We start from the raw sequence: 24,909 nt of genomic DNA, 5'->3' as shown, positions 1-24,909 counted from the left end.
TATGTCGTATGTGCTGCGTGTAGTCACCAGGAGTGCTTGTGTTGATACAGAGCGCAGTGCATTATGGATAGGTATCCAATTGTGCAATACAGTTTGACATATTTTTGCAATGCCATTATGAGGCTCACACAAGTTTTGCCTTGGGACTGGAAGCAAGGGATCAGATTCCCATGATGGACATATTTGCCATTCCTATCCCATAACTTTCGTGCCTTTTTAAAAAACAAAACAAAACCCTATGTGGCACTTGTTGCTGTCTGCCATCTCTGACAGAAGCATAGAGCCAACACAGTTTTGCACTGTTGTCATGAATGTTGAAAAGACGGGATGACAGGAAGTACAGCACAATAGGGGAACATGACAATTTCTTTGAGAGCAGATTGCTAAGGGACATAGTAAAAAACAACAAAAAGCTTGTTTGGTAGGATTAACAGAGTAGCTACACGTGGTCAAGTACTGCTTCCGGGCCTGAGCAATGACTGGTGAGATTGCGTCGCAGTGCAGATTTGGGACAATGAGTGATGGTTGCAGGATTTTTGGATGTGAAAAGCCACATTCTTTGATCTGTATGCTGAGCTCACCCCAGTCCTTCAGCATGTAGACATCAGAATTAGAGCTGCATTGACAGTGTGGAAGCAAGTGGTGATTGCTCTGTAGAAGCTTGCAGTGCTGCATTGCTACCTATCAGTGGGAGATGATTTTGGAGTAGCAAAAACCACATTGAGGGCAGCTGCCCTTCAAGTTTATAGGGCCATCGATTTGTACTCTGTTAGGCAGGAATGTGACTCTCTGCAATGTGTAAGAAATAGTGGATGGATCTGCAGCGATGTCCTTCCCAAAGTGTGGTGGGGTGATAAATGGCTCTCACATCCTCTGTTTTTTGGTACCAGCCCACCTTGTCACAGAGTAAGTCAACAGAAAGGGCTACTTTTCTATGGTTAATGCAAGTGTTGGTGGATCAGCAGGGATGCATCAGATCAGTATGGGCTGGTCAGAGAAGGTGCATGACTCTCTCTCATCTTTAAGAAAACACGTCTGTTCAGGAAGCTGCAAGCAGGGACTTCTTTTTCCCCGAGGGGCAGATTACCGTGGGCGATGTTGAAATGCCAGTAGAAAGCAGAGAGATTCAGTTACCAGTTTAGCAAATGCAGAGAGAAAGTTGAATGTGTTTTTGGCATATAGAAGGGATGCTGGTGGTGGTTACTTGCTAGATTAGATCTCAGTGAGAAATGTATCCAAATGGTGTTAGTTGCCTGTTGTGCCCTGCATACTGTGTGAGGGAGAGAGGAAAAGTTTGCTGCCAATTAGCAGAGGGAAGTGGAGCAACTGTTTGCTGACTTGGAACAGCCAGACATGGGCCATTTGAAGAGGTCAATGCAGAGCTATGTGGTTGAGGTAGGCCTTGAAAAGACTTCTTTAATGGTCAGCCACAGTAACGTGATGTGGTGAACTGTGCTCTCTGGCCCTGAAGTTTTAGAGCTTGTTCGGAATTGTACAATGTTTAGTGTACATTTATGAATATCATATGATCTCAAGAAACCTATGAACTATGCTGTGCTTATTGTACACTTATTACACTATTTTCTGTGATTCTGTTGTATTAGAAGCAATGCATACTTTGAGTAGTGCTGGGCATTCTGCAATATGTTTTAATGAAATTATTTTAAAAAAATTGCATACCAAAATGGTACATAACATTACTGTGCAATTAAAAACCCACTGTGCAAACTTATAAAAGTAATGAAGCAAAGTTTTAATCTTAAAATGAGAGAGAACATGTCCATTTCAGCTAAATATAACACTGACCTATGAGTGCCACAGTTGGTGATGTGAAGCTGTGGTTTTCATTACCATCCCCTGGTGTGGAATGGTAATTGACAGAATGCACCCCTGTATTCACATTTTACATACTATTGTAGTAATCTTTGTACAAAATATGCTTTAGGGATCATTTGAAAACTAATAACTCACTGGTCAATAGTAGGGGGGGTGTAATAACATCCTATGTAAAGTTATAAACATGAGCTGAAATTAGGTTTGAAATGTGTTTACCAGACAATTCTGGGTAAACCAGTTTCTCAAAGACAAAGGACAAGCTGATGCCTCGGGTGTCCTCAAAGTGGATGGGTAATCATCTATCAAGTGGCCATTCTTTGGCAAGGAAGGGTCAAAGAATGACCAAAGAAACAGTCTTTGGACTTTGGGGAATTTGCTCAGCAGTTTTACTGGGAACATGTAGTAAGGGGACTTCATCCTGAACCAAGCTGAAGCTTTAGCACTAAGAAGCATTCTATCTTCATTTCTCTTGTGACCGTTTCTGACGTTAATGCCTTATATTTGTTCTCTCTTAAAATCTGTCTCTTTATAGTTAAACGTGTTTTATTCTTTAATCAAAACTAATCTAGTGTTCTGTTTTAAATGGAGTTACCCACACAATTCAGTTAAAAGTATCAAACTGTTGGCTCTCAGTCCACTTAGAGAGGCAACAGGCCTAATGTATCTCTACTGTCCAGGAAAGAGCCAGACAGTGCAGAACACACATTTTTGGGGGGAAATTCAGGACTGGGAGTGCATTTTGGAGTCACTCGGCAAGTAGTAGCCAAGGCTGGTGGAAGCCAGTATGGCTGGGGTATTTGCTTGGCAGGCTTTTGGGGTCAGAGCTGCTGGACCAGGACCGCAGCTATACACAGCACTCAGGGTGTGACCTGCGTCCTGTTTGTGACAGACTCAGATTGGAAGTTATAGCAGCAAAGCATTGAGGCACCCCTGATAGCAGGGCAGGGATAACGCAGCCCATTGCTCATCTGGATTGCACCCCAGAATGCCACAGTAGGGGTAGGGATGTGGCCCAGGATGTCATATGGACTGTTGGGGAGAGGGGGCAGAGTGAAGGAAGCTACTGAAACTTAGTTCTCCAGAGACTGCAAAGGGAGGTGAGCCTGTGACTGCTCAACCTGTAAGCATTCCTGTGTGCTGCCTGAGAAGCCCCATTATGTCCTTATGCATTTCCCTGCCCTTTTCCTATTGGGGCTCCTGGACCTGTCTCTTATCTGCTCTTTCCTTCTCCAGCCCATCTGCCATATTCACTCCCCAGGCCCTCTGTTCATGGTCTGATGCAGCAGTAACTTGCAGGATCTCAGTGAACATGTGTCCCTAGCTCATGTCTTTCTCCCTCTCATCAAGTTTCCAATGGCTCTTTATAGATAACACACAGATTCTCTCTGGGTTTTGCTGAAAAACAGGAGACAATCCTACAGGAGGATTCCACACCTTAGCATTGCATAGCTGGAAAGAGTAATTTCTCTAGTTGTGGAGGAGGCACTTCTCAAGGCTGCAATGGCAGCAACTACAGATGTATTATTGTATTTAGAGAGACAACAAAAACTGAAAGATAAGCTTCAGAACTCCCTTCTTATTCCCAGAAGAATAACTAAGACATGCTTATTGACACTTTAGCCTTGGAGCAGAGGAACTCCAAAGTATGCCTGATACACTAACTGCACCTAGAGTTGTCCAAATGATTCCCATTGGCTACTGCCAGCTCCATGAAAACAGAGGGAAGGTGGTGTGGGCCACCTCCCCCTTTTTTTGGTCCTTCAATATGTTAAATAGAATGCTGAGGGTTGTAAAAGGAGATGAAGAGCTTGTACATTTCAGCAGCTGTGGGACTGGGTATGTGTTAACAAGACTTTGAAAGGGGCGTGTAAGGTTGCATGGGCAACCTTAACTGCATTTCCAGTCTTTCAGAAGTTTGTTTTGCTCAACTCAATGTTATGCAAGGGGATGACATCCCACCTGAACTCTGTATTAATGTAGTTTTTAGTCACTGAATTTCTTAGGGTTTTTTGTTTTTTTTAAAACAGGAAAGGATACATTGGTAGGAGTTAAGTTATTTAGGCAATTGTACATATCACGACCTGCGTACTAAGACAGCCACCCCTTTCTTCCCCGCCCTATTAGCTGGGCCCCACCAACTGTGCTGCTGCACACTTTTCAAGTCATCCCTTGAGCCATTCACTGCATTTCCCCCCTCCAGTCTGGATCCTCCCCACTATTGTAACTAGGCCGCACCCGCTGCAAGCGGTATGTGCATCTCCCTGAAGTCTTCACTTTCTCCTTTGTGTTTGTTTGTGTACACAAACATTTCTATTCCTGTTACTTCCCCTGCCTCCTATAACCTGACTCCTATGTAGCGCCTGGAGTGAAGGACAATCATGTTACAGTGGAATTGTGTTCCTGCTTGTGTTTCAGAATGGTTGCAGGGTGGAGTTTGTGGCAGGGCTGGCAAGAGAAATCACAGTGTTTTCTGTTCCGAACGACTGACGGTTTTGCTTGTCTAATAGGGGGGTGTGTGTGTGTGTGTGTGTGTGTGTGAGAGAGAGACTGACTGACTGACTGTTTACATTTTCCCGTCAGCCATGAAACCTCCAATATCCCAATTTTTTTCCCAACACGTAGTAACTTTCATACTGTCACTGTAGCAATTGGTCTGCTCAGCCAAATCGGAGAAAACTATCATAGCTCCTGGAAGCAAATATCTGACATTTTATGAGGTGTGCAGCAGGAATAAGGCCCAGATAATTTCAGCCCAAGTGAATCCCCGCAATGTCTGGTAGATCACAACCTTTTATGTCACCAGTTAGGTGTTGCAGAGTGGGCAAAACATGATACCAACACGGACCACCTCTCTCCACCCAAATCAGCCTGTTGTCAGCAATGTCTGTCCTGTTGTACTCCTTGCTGTCCCGTAAACTTCTGCAACCTCATGATCCAGGAATCAGCCGGAACCCCCATGCTGGCAGTACACACATTTCATTTCCCTAAGCAAACATCCCCTGTGTGTCTTTGGAAACCTCACATTAATCTGCCCTGAGATCAGGAAGTAGCCACTTGCTGCCCTCTCCCCTCCAACCCCAGGGGCTAGTAAAATGCATATATTTCTCAAACAGGCAAGCCAAGGCTTGCCTACTACCAGCCTTCATTTCCTGCTTCTGCAATCCCTCTCCCTGTCATAGTCCCTCCACTTCTTGGTCTCCACACTGATGCAACAAATTTTTTTGACTGGTGTTCACAGTAAACCTCCCAATAAAATAGAAACACATTTTAATAGAGACTTGTAGCAAGCCATGTCAGTTATTAAATCTTTGCTGCACAGGGGTACAATGCTTCAGACTAGAAATGGCCATGGCGGGGTGTTCACCGGTGTAGTGGTGAACATTTCCTTGAACTACCCTTGTGTTTTTTACTTTATTGGTGCATGCACTCTGTAATCCTCCCAAGCTACACGCTATACAAGTGAAGTGAACAAGTTCTTAAATATTATTCTCTTTCGGTCTCCCAAAGATTTAGTGGGTACCATGCAGTTCCTTGTGTACAGCTTGACAGAATGAGACCATTTTTGACCTTCATTACATCAGTAGTTAATTCCTAGATCTACATTAAATTAAATAAATAAAGAAAACAAAACAAACACAAACCCCTCTCCTGGAAACTTTTAAAAATGGCTCTTCTGTTCAGGGCTTATTTCTATAACCCATAGATGGAATGACCCCAAATTTGAGTCTCTAGTGGTATTCTTCATCTGACTCTGGCATACCAAATTTCAGAGGAATCAGACTAAGCATGTTGAATTTAGAGGACTTAAAATTGTTTGTTTAAACAGAAGTCATGGTGCAAACTTAAGCACAGTGCACTGCTGCACCACTATAATTTCCCACGATATCTTGGGTCTCAAATTTTGGCATAAGACTTTCTAGGTAGCAGATCCCTTCAATTATGCAAGACTCAGTCTTTCTTATCCTCCCTCCCTCATCTTTAAAATGTTTTTAATAAATATCTTGAATTCTTCAAAATCTCAGAGCAAGAGAAAGCAATCATCCATATATCCTATTAAATCAAACTTCTCTTGCATTTTTTTTCCCAGTTGTGATTATCCAGCTCTTTCTGTGAGCTCTCCCGGCACGTACAGAATATTAGTAGCATTAGCGTCCCCATTGGAGTCTGGTATAGACTCCAGTGGTTTACTCTGCCCCAGGCTGACTAAAGTCTCTCCTCATTAATATGTAGTTTCATAGTTAGGTATACATTTTTGTGTTTTAATACTCTGGTATATCTTTAGATAAAATACAGACTACATGTGCCTCTCCATGCGTGGAAGATGCTCCGATATTAGGGTGAGGGGTGCTAGTATAAAATGCTTTGATAGATGTTTTCTTAGGCTGGAGCCAGCCTGTCACTTTCCACAATATTTATAGTAGGAGAAGAGGGGGAATCACAAGACTAGTGTGCTTATGGCATTATGGGGGCCTGTGATGCATGGTGGAACTGAACAACTGGGCCTATAAAGGGAAAAGGAAACAATGTATGCTTGTAGTAAATCGTATGCTGCAAGTCACTCTTGCTTTGATAACTGAGGGCATTCCACACATAACTGATGCTGAGTTTTTGTTACACTTGCAAGTCCTCTTTAAATAATTTAGGAAATAAAATGGTTCCAATTTGAGGGTGCGTTTGAAACAAAGCTTTTGAACATGCATTTTGTACTGCTTACCCTATGGTTTATTTCAACCCTAAAATGATCTCTTCTTCACACCATATCCTCTCTCACACCTTTAGACTAAGCTAGTGTAGCTGGTTTTTAGAAATTGTTTTGTCCTTCTGTCTCATGCTGAGCTAATTTAGCCTCATCTTGGTAAACAAGAAAATGGTTTTCATTCAACAGATTGAGCTGGAGTGACTGCAGCTGTCGTCTGGCCTGTGTGCAAACCAATTTTGTTCATTCTTTTGCCTGGCAGGGAGCCTGCACCAGAACTGTGTCAGGACTAATCAGCATTAAACCAATGTCAGGATAGCTGCAGAAGCTGCCCTGCAGTGAGGCAATAGAAACAAGGCTTTTCAGACAGGATTAGTAGGAACACTACCTAGGCTGCAGCTGTGTACAAAATCTCTGAGGTATTTCACTCATGACTCATGGTTAGGGATTCCTAGCCGGCCACAGAAATATGGCTGTCCAGTGGCTAATACACTAAGGAATCTAGCATGATCTACAGAAGGGGGTGAGAAGTGCTGCAAGACCTATAAAATACAGAGCGATTGTTTTGGAACTTGGATCAGTGGGTTTTTTCTTCTTGGGAAGGAATTCAGTTCCTGGTGTCTGGCCAAGGGTGGTTACTCGTAATGCTCATCCTCATCTTGTACTGGGTAGAAGTACCAATCAGCTTTGACTCAAAGGTTCTGTGATCTCTCCTGAACTGCTTGGATCTTGCTTTACCAGTTGAGTCAGCGGTCCCCAACCATTTTGTGGCCAGTAGCACATTCATGTTTTCAGAAAAGTGTGGTGGGCGCCAACAATTTTTCAAGGCTTATTTTGTATTTGTACATTAAATAATATGAAAAACATCATATTTAATATACATAATATATGAATCCATAATATAAAAGGGTAATTTGAATTAATACCTTTTTATATGTAAATTACTCTGCAATTACTCTTTCACCTTACCATGTGAATTAGCTCTTTTTTATCTACCTGTAAGAAAAATTTAAGGAGCTTTTACAAAATAAGTTTTTCATCCTATTTTTAAAAAGTTAAACCTTGTTGAACTGCTGGTCCAAATATATTTTATTTATTATTCTTACTTTAACATAGAATGAAGCCTGCAGCCCCAGAGATCTCTGTCCCCGGCAGGCACGGGCCTGTGGCTTCTCTCCCCTGCTGGGCACTAGGCGGGCGCACATAAATGCCTCGGCAGGCACCATGGTGTCTGCGGGCATCACGCTGGGGACCACTGAGTTGAGTAATGCATATTTGGGCTCCTTCCTTACTTTGGTGGGGAGAGTTGCTCAGTAAGGGCTAGATTCACAAGAGTTCAGGTCCCATTTAGGCAGAAAAATGGGTGACTAAATTGTCGAAAGGAAAAAGGCCTGTAGACAAAGTAACTTCTTGTTTTTTTTATGGCTGCTGGCTCCAGTTCCCGTCCAGAGTGAAGAGAGACCACCTCAAGAGTGATTGTTTAAACAAGCTGTTTCTCAAGGCCTCCATGTCAAAAGTTAGCTCTAGTGAATCTGTCTCCACTATGCAAAAACCTACGGACTCAGCTCATTCTGGACTCCTGATCCCTATTGCAAATGGAGAGCACCTGACGCTAAGACTTTTTCCTTCTTCCCGCTAAGACCAAGTTCTTTACAGGCTCTGAGCTGCAAAGTGGTAATGGTAGATCCAGTACAGAATATAGACTTTTTCCAGCGGCCTCTTGTGCTGGCAAAGTCCCTCTTTACTAGAGAAAACAGCTGCATACTTTCCTTGGCCCTCATGGTACTGGGTACTTGTGAGAGAGTAATGATTAAGAAATGAGGGTTGGGGCTAGTTAGAGCCCAGATTGGGACCTTCAAGAGTGACATGCCTAATGTGATGACAGGCTTAGCCCACGTCTACTGGGCTCTACAGTGACAAGCCTACAGCACTGTAGCTATGCTCCTGTAGCACCATAGTCTAGACTTTCTGCAGTGACAGAAGGAGTTTCTCTATCGACGTAGCTAATCCACTCTCTCGAGTAGCTGTAGCTACATGGAATTAAAAGAACTCCATCAACTAAGCTTCCTCTACCCTAAGGTCGGGTGGGGTGAGGTGAGGTTGACAGGTCAATATAGTTATGGTAGCTAACTTTTTTTTTTTAAATGTATTCCAGGCCTTAGATACTTTTGTTTTTGATTTGTGGTGGAGTGCATATTCGCCTGCTGTATTATGCACATTCATTATGCGCAGTAGCTCCCCGAATTATCCTGAAACTGATAGCAACAGCTGGTAAGCAGGTATGACCTTGTACCTTAATTGAACAATTAACAAGTTTGAGGATGGCCCTTGTGGGAAGTGCAGGTCGCAGTTAAATGGACACTTGCATGATTTCATTTTTTTCTGGCCTAGTGGTGAACCAGGCTTCAGTCTCCCACATGGAACTTATTGAACAGAATCTGTTTCAACAGAGCAGAGAACAGACTCGCTTACCACTGGTGAAATTGGCAAAGATTAGTCACTATGCTGTCATTCCAATCCCAGCAATGCAGTACAGACTGAGGGTTTCACCTGTTGACTCTTGATATCCTGCCTTGAGGTTATGTCTTGGCTCACTTCCACCCTGAATCTCCATCTGTTTACAAAGCTGTCTAGAGTCCAGCTATCAAGCATTAGGCGGGCCCTTTTTCATTCTTCTCCCTGTGCAAGACTGGTGATTTTAAACAGGAAAGTCTCCACTAAGGAATCTTTGTGCAACATGAACATCCATGCCAGTGTATTGGAGTGGAGGGAGGGGGTTCATTTAGGGTGAGGGATGATGCAGGGAATAGGTCCTTTTTTTCCTTAGAGGAGGGAGACCTGTTCATGCTTTAGACCTCAAGGCTGTGAGGAATGGGCTAGACAACGTGATTGTAAAATCACCGTAGCTTCTTAGGGTCGGTTTACCCAAGAAAGGTAAGTTGACCTTATTAGATCAAGGTACATGTCCACACTACCCTCGTAGGGTTGATGGTGCGCATCCTCATCAGGAGCACTTCCACCAACCTAAAAAGGGCAGAGTGGTGACCTGTGGGCCCAGTCTCAGCTCCCGGCTGAGAGCACAGCTGCCTCACAGGCTCTTGGTGGGCTGCCCCCTTCTCTGTTGGGGGTGGGAAGGAGAGAAGCCACCTGGGGTTTATCCAGCACCTCCCAGGAGTTGGGCGGCCTTGTCAATTTTATGGCTCTCTGAGCTGTGACATTGACAAGTTTGCCTGGCTGAGAATGGGATTCAGCCTGCCGGGCTCCTCACCGTGCTCCCAGGCAAGTGGAGCACCAGGCCTCTAGCTGCCCAGCTTTCTTGTCAAAGCATGGCTTCTGCCACAGAATTGACAAGACAGCCAACAGCATATGTAAGTAATGCAGTGTCTACACAGAAACTGCATCATCCTGATTACACCAACATAAGCCTTATACATCTCATGGAGGTGGATTTCTATGTTGGTGTAGTAGGCACTTAACATCAGTGGAAGGAAGGCTGTAGTGTAGACACTGACGTAATTAGGTTGTTGTACGCTGTCTTTTGTCAGCCTAAGTATGTAGTGTAGACCAGCCCCCAGTCCTATATTCTGCCACAGCTTCCAGTTACAGGTCCCATTGTCACCAGTGTAGATTAGTCAGTAATGGTTCTCAAATTCAACACAGGAGTAAATCTAGCTGTGAATATACCTCCTTTTTTTTTTCCCCTCAGCGGATACAGTGAAAAATAGAGTAACTTGCATATGCTGCTCTAGTTGTTTGGGTATTAATTCATCACTGAAAGAAAAAGCTCTTCAGGAAAACTTGATCTAATATGACTCATCTCAACTGAATTCCACACTTGTGTCTTTTATGCATATACAGCTCACACAGAATGAGGGGGGGAGTGATGGGGAATACAAAGCCCGTTCTGGTACCGTAAGATCTTGAGGTGTTAAATACTTGAATTCTTAAGTCTTTATGTAGATGTGTGTGTGTTTTAAAAAAAAAAAAAAAAAAGTGCTGAAGGAAAAGCTTTGTTACACTTACTGTACTAACAATATTAGCATATAGCTTTTACATCTTCCACACTCTAATGTTACTTAACCCTCATTTTCCCCCTACTCATGAGTAAGAAAGGTAAGTAATAACATCCCAGTTTCTCAGAGAGGGAAGCCTGTAGAGTAGTTAAGTGCCTTGTCTGAGACCACCTAGTGTATCATTGGCAAAGCCAGGTTCAGGATTTGGGAGTCCTGGTATCTTAGCCCTCACTTAATCCCCTACACTTATACAGTCTCATTTTAATGTTTCCCAAATGTATGTTAGCACTGGCTCAGTAACACCTGCTAAGGTTAAGGTTGCAAAAGTTGCAGGGGAGGTTGTACCATTTTTTAAAATCTTCCCTCTTTCCCTGTTTCATTAGTTACTGGAGTAGATCACTTTTAGAAGCCACTGGGATATCCTTAAAATAGCGCCTCAAATATATCTTACTGTTACTCTTACGTTTCAGCCTTTTTGTTCTGTGAATACATTCCTGACACAACATATTTAGTGAACTAGGATTGCCTAGATTACAATACTCTGACCATGACCTGGCTTAAAAAAGCACTGTTTCTAAATTTACTTAATAAACTGAGGATTAAGGAGGGAGGAAAGCAGTTATCCTTAAATAAGTTCCAGGGCCGCCCAGAGGATTCAGGGGACCTGGGACAAAGTGGGAGAGTGGACATGAAGAAAAAAAAAAAGGCACCACCCACTGTGGCGCTTGTACTCACCGGGTGGCGCTCTGAGTCTGTGGCAGTGGCAGCATATCCTTCACTCACTCCGCGTCTTCAGCAGCACTGAAGGACCCGCTGCCCAATACCCGGAGCGAGTGAAGGGCCCCATGCCAAAGTGCAGCCGAAGACTCCGACCGCCACCGAATCAGTAGCCAGAGAAGGGATTCAAAGGCCAGGATTTGCGAGGCCTGTGTGGGGCCTGGGGCAAACTGCCCCACTTGTCCCTTCCTCCCCTGGCAGCCCTGATCAGCTCACCTACTTAAGAAATGCTTTTGATTTGCTAGCTGGATGTGGGGTTATGATTAAGTGCTTTTCAAAGGTTTGATATAAAATACAAGAGTTTTTTTAGGTGAAACATCATTTGGTAAGTGGTTTCTTAGCTGCTATTCTTTTTAAGCAAATCACCTGAATTTGATCCATCTACCTGCACTTTGAAGGTATGTCTCCCCACGCTTCATTGTTCCCCTACACACAAGAAACACAAAACGGACAGAGACAACAGGCTGCTCCTTAAGGCAGCATGGCACAATTCAGCCCACCTTCCTTTTAAGCTGACTCTTTCCGTTCTGTCTCTGCACACTTTATTACAGAGCCCCCTAGCCTGCAAGCATGACTAGAAACCTCTTTCTCTCCTCCTTCCTGCCCCATACACTGAGTGATAGCTTGGAATTCCAACACAACCCTCACAATCCCATAGTTAGTTATGCTGCAGGTAAAATGAGCTGCTCCATGATTTTCCCAGTGAACTGTAGGCACACTTGTCCATTTTGGTCACATGGAGGGAATTGTGGGGAGGCATTGGAGGACTATCAGCAATTGAAAGACTTATTCTGTGCCAACCTACCAATTTCTCAGTGAGATCAGCCCAAGGGAAAGCAGCATCGACACTCTAACTAGCACTCCTAGCTATGCCAGCTAGCCTGGGTGGAAGCACCACTTAACTTGGGATAGAGGTTCTTGTGTGTGGACATACCATGACCTTGAGAGGCAAAACTGCAAGAGAATGTTTCCTAGTCTCCTTACCACTTGGTTACCAGGCACCAATGCAATGCCAGAGAGTCACATGGCATATTAATGTAGTAAGTCTGATTTACTGGAATTAAGCAACTCAGGTTCATCTACGAAACTTAGCGATTGGTGGAAAATTGAGCATTTTGGGGGTTAAAATGTACGGTGTATGTAATCATATACAGTTTTTGTTTTTAACTGGTGTGAGGACTGTGAATTTAAAGTCTAAAAGGGATCACTCCCTGTAGCTGTTAACAAGCAACCTCATTCAAATATTAAAAAAAAAAAAAATTACTCCAAAGCTTAACTGGTTTTGGTTCAGAAATAATAGTTTAGCTATAGAGTTTAGTAGAACTCTAAATTCCATCAAGTCTCGAGTTTTGTAGTAACAAGCATTCATTTATGTAAGTGCTCAGATTTCTTCATTATAGTAGGGACATATGTGTCCTTCCCTATTTTTGAAATGGGAATTCTACTCCCGGTATGCACTGTCACAAATTTGCAAAGGCATCTGACAACCTGATCTCATGACGTTTTTCCATATACCTGTGGAGCCCTTAATATCTTACTTTGTAACAACTTGTGGTAAACTGATATTTAATTTGTTCCCTTCCATTCTTTTTACCAAAGCTGTTAGCAGCCAAATAACGAAGGGATGGACGTGTTCTCAGTGTCTTTCAGTCCTTCTGTCAACTAGCCAGTTCACTGCTTGTTTGTCTTAAATACAACAGAAGAGTTGCAGATCCCAATAATTTCACAGCTGTGTGTCTGTTACCGTTGCTGTCACTGACAAATATTTATGGTCTGAGACTTCCCTTTGATGTGCCTTTTAAAAAAACAGAAGGGGAAATCCCTGCGTAAGTATCTATATACAGAGTACATTCATTTCTTCTTTTTACAGTTTAGACACGTACACAGGTGCATATAAATCTTTCCTTTTTTGTATTCAGAAGAGCTGGTATGTCAGGGGACCTTTTTGGTTTTTGTATATTGCAGAGTAGTGAATAATAATAAAATACTGTTTCCCTGCACAAGTATAACTCTGCAGTGTGTTATCAACTGGCTGGTAATTTTATTATGTTCATATTATAGAAGCATCCTTACTTTGAGAGTTATAGAGCAGATATTACAGACTGGAGAACCTTGATTAACTGGCAAGGATGATAATTTCTTGACTCATTGAAATGTTCCATTAGTGTCTGTATTTTTGGGTGAGATGTATGTGTTAACTTGTGCGTGTAAGATCCTACAAAAAGTGGAAATGAACTAATTGCTAAGGAGGAGTACAAAAGATGGCACAAGCATGTACGGCCAAAATCAAGCTAAGGCACAAAATGAGTTATACCTAGCAAAGGACATTAAAGAACTTTTCTTACTGCCTTTTAACACATTTGGAGCAAAAGAGAGACCAAAAAAGTATAGTCCCACTGCTTCGGGGGGGGGGGAAAGAGCTGATGACAGCAAGAAGACTGAGGTGCTAATATCTGTCCTGCTCCAATCTTCACTAAAAGGTTAATGGTGACTATGTACTCACACAATTAACATTAACAGCAGGAGGGAAGGAATGCAAGCCAAATTAGGGAAAGAACAGGTTGAAGACTATTCAGGTAAGTTTGAAGTAATCAAGTGGGCAGGGCCTGGTGAAATGTATCCTAGAGTACTTAAGGACCTAGCTCAAGCAATCTCAGCTCCTTTAGTAAATATCTTCGAAAACTCCTGGAGTACGAATGAGAGGACTGGAGAAGGGCAAAGATAGTACTTGTCTATAAAAAGGGGAACAAAGGACTTGAGGAGTTAAAATAACTTTGGTTCCTGGAAAGGTACCCAAACAAAGTATTAAACAATCAATTTTGTAAGCATCTGAGGGTTAAGTAATGGCTAGAATGGATTTATCAAGAACACAGACTCAGGCCTGGTCTACACTATGCGTTTAAACCGAATTTAGCAGCGTTAAACCAATTTAACCCTGCACCCGTCCACACAACGAAGCCCTTTATATCGATATAAAGGGCTCTTTAAACCGATTTCTGTACTCTTCCTCAATGAGGGGAGTAGCGCTGAAATCGGTATTGCCATGTCAGATTAGGGTTAGTGTGGCTGCAAATCGAGGGTATTGGCTTCCGGGCGGTATCCCACAGTGCACCATTGTGACTGCTCTGGAAAGCAATCTGAACTCGGATGCACTGGCCAGGTAGACAGGAAAAGCCCCACGAACTTCTGAATTTCATTTCCTGTTTGCCCAGCATGGAGTTCTGATCAGCACAGGTGGCGATGCAGTCCAAAATCCAAAAAGAGCTCCAGCATGGACTGTACGGGAGATACTGGATCTGATCGCTGTATGGGGAGACAACTCTGTTCTATCAGAGCTCCGTTACAGAAGACGAAATGACAAAGCATTTGAAAAAAATCTCCAGGCTATGATAGTCCACAGCACAGTGCTGTGTGACAAGCGTAACGGAAAGCCAAAGAATGAAATGGAGGGAGAGAAGGGGTACTGAGGACTCCAGCTATTCCATAGTCCCCACAGTCTCCGAAAAGCATTTGCATTCTTGGCTGAGCTCCCATGCCTGAAGGATCAAAAACATTTTTCCGGGTGTTTCAGGGTCTATGTCATCAATTTACACCCTTCCCCACCCCGAAAGAAAAGGGGGAAAAAGTTTCTTGCCTTTTTTCAGTGTCACCATATGTCTACTGCATGCTGCTGGTAGATGGGGTGCTGCAGCGCTGAACACCAGCATCCCCTTCCCGGTGGCAGATGGTACAATATGATTGCTATCTATCATCGTCATCAGCCCATGAGTGCTCCTGGCTGGGCTTGGTGAGGTCAGCCAGGGGCGCCTGGGTAAAAATGGGAATGACTCCCGGTCATTCCCGGCAGATGGTACAGAATGGCTGGTAACTGTCCATCATAGCAACTGGAGGCTGAGCTCTATCAGCCCATCCCCCCTTCATGTCTAAAAAGATTCTGTCCTGCTTGGACTATCATAGCAGCTGGAGGCTTCCTCCCCTCACTTTATCTCACTAAAAAGTCAGTGTTTCTTATTCCTGCATTCTTTATTACTTCATCACACAAATGAGGGGACACTGCCACGGTAGCCCAGGAGGGTTAGGGGAGGAGGGAAGCAACAGGTGGGGTTGTTGCAGGGGCACCCCCTAGAATAGCATCATTTCTGCGGAATCTCTGGGGCTCTGACCCGGAGTGGTTGTGCTCTCTGGTTCTGTAGTACGCTTGCCCCATATTCTAGGCAGGACTGGCTATTTTTAGACAAAACATAAAGAAGGGAATGACCCAGGGAGTCATTCTCATTTTTGTCTATGCGCCCCTGGCTGACCTCAGCGAGGCCAGCCAGGAGCACCCCATGACAGCAGCAGACGGTACAAAATGACTGATAACCATCATCTCATCACCAATTTACAATGGCAGACTGTGCGATAGGGATGGTAACCGTCTCTGCTACCTTGCAGAGGCAAATGAATGCTGCTGTGTAGCACTGCAGTACTACCTCTGTCAGCAGCATCCAGTACACATACAGTGACAAGGCAAAACGGGCTCCATAGTTGCCATGTTATGGCATCTGCCAAGGCAATCCAGGGGAAAGGGCGCGAAATGATTGTCTGCCGTTGCTTTCACGGAGGAAGAATTGAGTGACGACATTTACCCAGAATCACCCACGACACTGTTTTTGCATTGGGATCTCAACCCAGAGTTCCAATGGGCGAGGGAGACTGTGGGAACTATGGGATAGCTACCCACAGTGCAACGCTCTGGAAATCGACGCTAGCCTCGGTATATGGACGCACACCGCTGAAATAATGTGCTTAGTGTGGCTGCGTGCACTTGATTTTTGTACGATCCTGTTTTACAAAACCGGTTTATGTAAAATCGGAATAATCCCGTAGTATAGACATACGCTCAGACTTGAAAGCTGGAAGGGACCGTTCTGATTTATCTTGGGTGACCTCCTACACATTCCAGGCCACAGAACCTCACCCACCTACTGTAACAGGCCCATAATCTATCTGAAGAAGTGGGTTGTTTTACCCACAAAAGCTTATGCCCAAATAAATGTTAGTCTTTAAGGTGCCACCAGACTCCTGTTTTTGTGGATACAGAGTAACATGGCTACCTCCTGATACTTAAGGTAAGGAGAATCTGCCATTTAGTCTAGTTTTAAACCAGCGATGGCCTGTGCCTCATGCTGAGGAGGAAGGTAAAAAACCTCCAAGGTCTCTGCCAATCTGACCTGGGAGGAAATTTTTTCCAGACCTCAAATATGGCGATCAGTTAGACCTTGAGCACCTGGGCAAGACCCATCAGCCAGACACCTGGGGAAGAATTCTTTGTAGTAACTTTCCTATCTAGTGTCCCATCTTTTATGAGGTCCTCACAACTTATCAGTGCTAAATCTAAACTAGGTTCGCCTCTTGTTGGTTCAATGACGATATGGTGAAGTGACTGTCAGCTATCGCTTCCTGGAATATGTGGGCCCTACCATTATTAGTAGCACTTGTCCTTCAATCTATATCTGAGAAATTAGTCTCCATAGTCAGTGACATAAATACTACTGGGAATTGTATGAAGATATTAGAGGTTTCTCTTCATATCCAAATTGGATCCTGGGTGCCTCTAAAAGACCAAGCACTATCCCAGTGCAGCCTCTAATGCCTGTCTTCCCCCAAAGTAATTTTGACCCAAGTAGTCTATTTTATCCATTCCATTGTTTTTCTTTGCTTTCCAGTCTACCTCATCACTAATATACAAAGCTACTCCACCACCTTTACCTTCACTTCTGTCTTTCCTGAACAGCTCATACCCTCAATATCTGTATGCCAATCGTGCCAACTATTCCACTGTTTCCAGTATCCCTATAATCATGGGCAGCCAGTGACCTGGCTGTTGGGGGGAGGCTAACCCTGGACCCCTCCCCTTGTGCTGAAGACCCCGCACCCACAGGAGCCCAGAGCACTCCCACCATGGCCCCCAGCCCCTTGTGAGCAATGGCCACATTCTTTGCACTTTAGGAAGATACCTCTACAGAGCTACATGGTCATGACTGATATCTTACAGTAACTTCTACAAACCTCAGTAGATGCAGCCTTCAGGCAAAGGGGCACTGCATGCAGTAGTCCCTCAGTGGACCAGTTTAACTTTAAAGAAGGGTAGTGGTTTGTCTGTATAGAAATTAACTCTCGTCCTTAAATTTCTCTCATGGCTGATAAGATCCCATTGTTATCTGTGAACCTCAACTTACTGAGGAATACGGAAAAATTAACTAGGCTTTTGTGGAGATGGGGCTATATTAACTCAATTATATGATATGAGATGTTGTATTGATGGGGTATGTTGTTTGGATGAAGACCAAAAGAATATGCTGCTGGGTGAAGAATGAGAGTGAGTTGGACTGCGGATTGAAGTCCGTCCAGGCTGCTTGTTTGGAACTGAGGGGCTGAATTTAAGGGGCGGTCAGTTAGCTCCTGAGGCAAGAGGAAGAAAGATCACAAAGAGGGCCCGGGAGCTGGATTGTGATCAGGAAGGGAAGTACTGCAGGAAAAATTAGGCTTTCCCTCTGGGAGTAAGAAGTAGAAGGGTTACTGAAAGCTATTGTGTTTTATTTACTCTGATTAAATTAAAAGTAGAGTGGGTTTTCAAACCCAGCAGTTGAAAACGTAGACCATCAGTGTGTTTTGATGAGTTCTGTGGGACCCCCAAAATAGTTAGGAAAAGCAGTTAGGATTGCCTGATACTCACAGGCAAATGTCCTAAGCAGAAGCGAGGGGTTAAAGGGCTGGACTAGCGACCCAGAGAGGCTAGTGTTGAACAAGGCATATGGGCAGGAAGAGGCAGATTGTGGAGAACCTGAAAACTCACTCCCTCTCCTCAAATAGTCACATCTGATTCACTCTGGATGAACTCACTTTTTAAAAACTACACTTCTTATAAGACAAATTTTTAAAACTTGGATTTATATTTCCATGGCTCTATTCCTGGTACTCTCAGCAGGAATTTTAACCTTGGTCACTTTATCACATCTGAAACCAAGAGCTGCTGAAGTGTTTTTTCAGAATTAAGCTCAGTTCTATTCATGTAAAAACTAGGAAAAATTACTTATCTGTGCTAGAATTGAATGGTAAGAATTATACTGTTTCTTTGGTATGAGGGGAAGGAAGTGCCCAAAGAGAACCAATTTTAAACTGGAGTCATCCTTCAAAACTTAAACAGGAACATTCCAAGCCTGATACAGTACAGTGAGAAAAAATGTCAAGCCCACACTTACCTCAACTCTGTTTTTTCCAAGAGAAGCAGAGGTGGGCTTCAAAGAAAGGGAAAACAACTATTTGGATGTCTGGCAACCTGTATCAGGCATCTTTGTACTCTGTGTCTAATATTCATTAATTAGAACAGGGCTTCTCAAACTGGGGGTCAGGACCCCTCAGGGGATCACAAGGTTAGTACATGGGGGTTGCAAGCTGTCAGCCTACACACCAAACCCTGCTTTGCTTCAAGCATTTATAATGGTGTTAAATATATAAACTGTTTTTAATGTATAAGGGGGGTTGCACTCAAAGGCTTGCTTCGTGAAATGGGTCACCAGTACAGAAGTCTGAGAACCCCTGAATTAGAACCTTGGAAATAAAATCCAGCACAAATTTAAGCTTCTCTTCCTTGTAGTCACACTTAAACATATTGGCAGAAGGTGTTTGCAGTTAATTTGTTTCCATAATAGCAGAATGTGAATAGTCTCAAGTTTTCAGTAATAAAACACTTACCCAAAACCAGCTGCCCTGACTGGCAAGTGTGGAGGTAATACATATAATTCAATCTCACGACTGGAGAATTGCTAATATAGTGTCTATTTTTAAGAAAAAGGAGAGGAGGGGAAAGTGATCTGGGAAATTTTAGGCCTATTAGTTTGACCTCAATATGCAAGGTTTTAGAAGATTATTTTGAAACAAAGTAGTTAAAGACATAGAGGTAAACAGGAATTGGGATAAAAATCCAACCTTGTTTTATAAAAGGTAGATCATGCCAGATCAATCTGATAGTTCTTTAAGCTAACTGATTTCCTTTTGTCCAAAAAAAAAAAGTGATTTATCGAATATACCTGGGTTTCAATAACAGTGATACAGTTGCACATGGGAAATTATTAGTTAAATTGGAGAAGATAGGGATTAATATAAGAATTGGTTAAAGGGGAGACTATAACAGGTCATGGTGAAAGGTGAGCTCTCGGGCTGGAGGGAGGTTGCTAGAAGAGTTACTTAGGTCCCAGATAAGAGAGGGATTGGTCTTAACTTTTTTATTAATGACCTTGCCACAAAAAAGTGGGAGTGTGCTAATGCAATTTTGTGGATAAAACGAAGTTGAGGAGGTATTACCAATATGGAGGAGGACCAGAATATTATACAGGATCTGAATGATCTTGAAAACTGTAGTACTGTAGTAGAAATGGGATGAAATTTAATAGTGCATAACTTTGCACTAAAAGAATTTTTGCTATAAACTGGGGATTTATCAATTGGAAGGGACAGAGAAGGAGAAAGACCTGAGTGTATTGGTTGATCACAGAATGACTGAGTTGCCAATGTGATGTAGCTATGAAAAAAGGCTAATGCAATCTTAGGATGCATCAGGCTAGGTCTCTGAAACCTCATCTGGAATACTGTGTGCAATTCTGATCTCCCATATTTAAGAAAGATGAATTCATGCTGGAGCAGGTGCAGAGAAGGGCTACTAGGATGATCAGAGGAATGAAAACCTACCTTATGAGAGGAAACTCAGAGTTTGGCTTGTTCAGCCTAACCAAAGGAAGGTGGAGAGGGAGCTATGATTACTCTCCATTAGTACATCATAGGGATGAATAACAGGAGAGAGGAGTTACTTAAGCACCATTGTTGATACAAGAACACATGGCAGTAAACTGGCCAGCAACAAGTTTAGGCTTGAAATTAGATGAACCTTCAGAGGAGTGAAGTTCTGGAACAGCCTTCCAAGAGGAGTGGGGGGGGGGGAGGGGGGGAACCCAACTGGCTTCAAGATTGAGTCTGATAAGTTTCTGGAGGGGATGGTATGATAAAACTGCCCACAATGGCATGTAGCCGATCTGTGACTGCTAGTAGCAAATATTTCTGGTGGCTGGTGATGGGAAGGGTTCTGAGTTACCGCAGCAAATTCTTTCCCAGGTGGTGAGTCTTGCCAGAATGCTCAGGGTCCAACTGACTGCCTTAGTTTGGGTCAAGAAGGAATTTTCCTCCGAGTCAAACTGACAGAAATGCTTGTCTTTTTTGCCTTCCCTCTGCAACATGGGGCACAAGTCAACTGCAGGTTTAAACTAGTGTAAATGATGGATTTTCTGTAGCTTGAAGTCTTTAAATCATATTTGATGACTTCAGTAACTCAGCCAGAGGTTATGGGCCTATTGCAGAAGCGGGTGGGTAATGTGCAGGATGTCAGACTAGATGATCATGAAGGGTCCCTTCTGGCCATAAAGCCTGAGTCTATATCAATATCTGCAGGATAAGTACCAAGGCCCTTGAAATATCCAAATGAAAAAAAACCACCAAATGAGAATTTCATTGAGCTGATGTATTAAGATGTGTGAATTTAACATTGTATTAAAAAAAAAAAAAGGTTTTCATTCCAAGTGCTGGACAGCTTTATTTCTTATTGTATAAGTCCACACTTCTACTACATTTTTTTGCTTTACGGCTTTTTTTGTATTACAGTAACTCTTCACTTAACGTTGTAGTTAGGTTCCTGAAAAATGCAACTTTAAATTAAACAAGGTTAAACAAATCCAATTTTCCCATAAGTTTTAATGTAAATGTGGGGGGTTAGGGTCCAAGGAAATTTGTGGGGGGGGGCAATCAAAAGGCATTATATACTATACAGTGGTGGGGAGGTGCCCCTGGCTTACCCCTCGGGCTCAGGGCTGGGGGTGTGGGGTCTGGGAGGGAGCTCTGGACTGGGATAGGCATGAAGTGCAGAGTACTTACCTGGGGCAGCTCCTGTTTGGTGCAGGGGGTGTGCAAGTGGCTCTGCGCAGCACGGCAGTGCCCCCATGGCCGTAATTCTGAGAGCTGCGATTCTGGGAGCTCCCTCCCCCCCGGCAGGCAGGGCCTCCCAGAACGCAGGGGTTTTAGGGGCTGCAGGGCCCTGGACTAAGGGGGCCCCGGCCTTCTAAAGCCCCTTTTGGAATGCGGCCCAGGCAGCCAGCAGCTGGAGAGAAGCCGCGCTTTCCCCTTCAAAGCGGCGCTTCTCTCCAGCTGACTTTGAAGGGGAAAGTGCTGCTTCTTTCTGGCCTCTGGCCGCCCCTGTTCCTCCTCAGTCCTCTGGCCCGTGCTCGCAGGGTCGCATTCCAAAAGGGGCTTTAGAGCTGCAGGCCGGGACCCTCTTAGCCCAGGGCCTTGCAGCCCCTAAAGCCCCTGCGTGCCGAGTGGCCCTGCCCGGGGAGAGGGGAGGCAGCTTCCTCACTCGCTCCCTCCCTGCCTCCCAGAGAGTCCTAAGCACTGCCAAACAGCTGTTTGGTGGTGGGGGAAGTGCTGGGAGGGAGAGTGGGAAGGGAAGGAGGCAGAGAAGAGGAACTTGTGCAATGCTCCCTTGCAAAGTCAGCCAAACAACGTTATAAGGGAGCATTGCATAACTTAAAGCGAATATGTTCCCTAAAGGAGCAGCAATGTAACTTTGAAATAACATTAAGCAAGAGGATGTTAAGTGAGGAGTCACTGTACAAGGAAGACCTATTTCTTCTCTCTTCCACTTGCATGAAATACAAAGCAAAACCCTTTCATTGTAGAAGACTTTAGCAAGATTTTCAAATAGGAGGAAATATTTTCTTATTGAATTTTCCCATTTCCCTTTTAAATGTCTTTTAAATGGATGCCTTTAGAAATCAGGAAAGCAGATCTTGAGATAAAGCACTTAAAGCATGACCCAGTGCTTATAGAAGCTTGATTCTTAAATATTTAGTTAGCTCCTTAAGTTTGTTGGCAGTTCCAAAAAATGAACTTGGAGTATTTCTTTACATTTAACCCAAACAATACCACTTTACAGTGACCAAATCAAGAGCATGACTCATCTCTTGTTGTAAGGTAGAAAGACCAAGCATCAAACGAGTACTGTTCAAAGTTCTCTTATGCATCTCTTCACCTTATCAACAGCAAATTAAAAGTTTCAAATTGCTTTTTTTAAAAAAGAAAAAGCTCAAGTATAGCATGTTAATATTAAGACCTAGTACTTAAATTTCTTGTGCTAGTTCTTGCATAAGAACAGCCATACTGGGTCAGACCAAAGGTCCATCTGGCCCAGTATCCTGTCTTCCAACAGTGACTAATGCCAGATCCTTCAGAGAGAATGAACAGAACAGGTAATCATCAAGTGATCCATCCGCTGTCCCCCATTCCCAGCTTCTGGCAAACAGAGTCTAGGGACATGATCCCTGGCTATAGCCATTGTTGGACCTATCCTCCATGCACTTAACTAGGGTTTTTGTTTTTAAACCCTGTTATAGTCTTGGCCTTCACAGCATCCTCTGGCAAAGAGTTCCACAGGTTGACTGTGCGTTGTGTGAAGAAATATGTCCTTTGTTTGTTTTTAAACCTGCTGCCTATGAATTTCATTTGATGACCATTCTTTATATTGACTCTGACCTGAGTTGGGAATGAAGAAGGGAGGGAGATAGTGAGGTAGAGGACAGAGCTGTAATTGTCAGGCAACAGAAATGCTATAAGTTGAGTAGACCCTTTGCATGTTTAACTTACATATTGCAGAATAGGCAGTATCCTGTTGGAGCTGCTAAAATTCAGTGAAACACTAATTCCTTGGTTTTAATTAGTCTCTTTGGGTTGATTATAATTGGTAGCTTACTTTGTAGTATTGTGCAATGCTGAGCTTCTAGGGTTTCGGATTTGGGGGCTTTTTTATGGGCTTTTTTTGTTTGTTGTTGTTACAGCTTTGGGTATAGTGATTGGCAACAGAGTGATGTACAGATGCTGGGGACCTGCTAACTTCTTGAACTTTCCTTGATAAGCCAACGTTTGTTCACAAATGAATTTTGTTGTGCGCATTTTCTAATATTTGCATATCCTTTTTGTTAGCCCAGCAACAGAAATCATGTATAGTTGTTTCAGCTGTGACTTTATCAAGCTCTTTTATGTAGGGTTACTGGCCAAGACTTTTCAATGACTAGTGATTTTCAGGGATTCAATTTAAGAGTGTCCAATTTGAAACATCTTGAAGAGGCTTGCTTCCCCCACCCCCCAGGGTTTAAGTACATCCCCTCCCTCTCTTTCGCATGTCCACCAGAGGTTAGGGTGTCAATATAAAGAACAATAATAGTCACTAGCAAGAGAAATGGAAGTACCTTGTCTTTACGTTAACATGCTGCACTTTAGCTCTGTTTTCTTCCCAAGGTGTCTACATCCTCTACAACATGATGATGAAGCTACTAAATGCTGTACCAATCCACCATACTGAAAGTGTATTTTATGTTGTATCAAGAAGTATTTGAAAAACCATCTTTCTTCCACTGAGCAGCTAATCTATTAGCTAAGGGACTTATTTTGATACCCCTCACTCCTGCCCTTTGATATTTCTGTTCTCCAGGACACTTCAGTGATGCTTCTCATGGTAAAAGGGGCTGTTCAAGGAGAAGTAATTGTCAGAATCCGATCCTGTATTTGTGTATGTTTAGGCTCGTGAGACATGGATGGGAGGTCAGAGTAAATTATGGACTAAAGATGAGCATGGACTGAGGAAAACATTGAAGAACCAACTTAAATCCCGTTGGCAAAATCAGTGGGACTAAAGCATGTGCTAGAGAGCTTTTCTGAAGCAGGGACTAAGATGGCAATCAGCATCTATTTTAGGGAGTTGATCAAGTATGTAAAGCATGTGAGGCTAAATCCTTTTAGTGCAATATGCAGCTACTTAAAAATAGTGTGGTGTGCTGAAAGATGTCAGGAGAATGTATTCAATAATGGTGTATGACACTCAAGTTAAAAATGCACTTAAATCTATCACTCAAACACTGCTCTTCAAGCTAGTACAGATGCTTATTCTTTTTTTGGTTTTAAGGATTCAAAATGCTCACAAGCATAGGGGTACCACAAGGGACAAGAGTGGCACTTCTTTGTTGTTGGTTGTTGAATGGGACAGATTAAAGATCTGTGTCAGGATGCTGCCTATAAGTAATGGGAAGTTGTGGATTGGAATCCTGTATTTGGAAAGCTGTTTTCTGTGACCGAAATTCAACTTGGCAGCAAAACAGCTGTGTCTTAGGCCATGTCTACATCAAAAATTTTGCAGCGCTGGTTGTTACAGCTGTATTAGTACAGCTGTATAGGGCCAGCGCTGCAGAGTGGCCACACTTACAGCAACCAGCGCTGCAAGTGGTGTTAGATGTGGCCACACTGCAGCGCTGTTGGGCGGCTTCAAGGGGGGTTCCGGGAACGAGAGAGCAAACCGGGAAAGGAGACCAGCTTCACCGCGGTTTGCTCTCGCGTTCCCGGAGCCACCCTGCAAACCGCAGGGAAGGAGACCTGCTTGCTCGGGGTTCCGGGAACGAGAGAGCAAGCCGGGGAAGGAGACCAGCTTCGCCGCGGTTTGCTCTCTCGTTCCCG

At 43.5% G+C, this 24,909-nt stretch overlaps 1 protein-coding gene across 4 annotated transcripts in view; it reads left to right on the top strand.

Moving 5' to 3' along the window:
* The window catches only part of DENND5B (DENN domain containing 5B), a 199,772-nt gene that overhangs the window by 67,121 nt on the left and 107,742 nt on the right, over window positions 1–24,909 (top strand). The window contains exon 1 of one of the 4 annotated variants that reach the window (XM_030543481.1): window positions 8,191–8,206. The exons of the other annotated variants lie outside the window; for them this stretch is intronic. The gene's annotated coding sequence lies outside the window, so the exon portion shown is untranslated. Of the gene's footprint in view, window positions 1–8,190; window positions 8,207–24,909 lie in introns of those variants that run through there. 4 annotated transcript variants of the gene reach the window in all.

The sequence above is a fragment of the Gopherus evgoodei genome, chromosome 1, assembly GCF_007399415.2.
Source record: "Gopherus evgoodei ecotype Sinaloan lineage chromosome 1, rGopEvg1_v1.p, whole genome shotgun sequence".
Classification (NCBI taxonomy): Eukaryota; Metazoa; Chordata; order Testudines; family Testudinidae; genus Gopherus; species Gopherus evgoodei.
The sequence above is the reverse complement of the archived record's forward strand: the minus strand, read 5'-3'. Positions and strand labels throughout refer to the sequence as shown.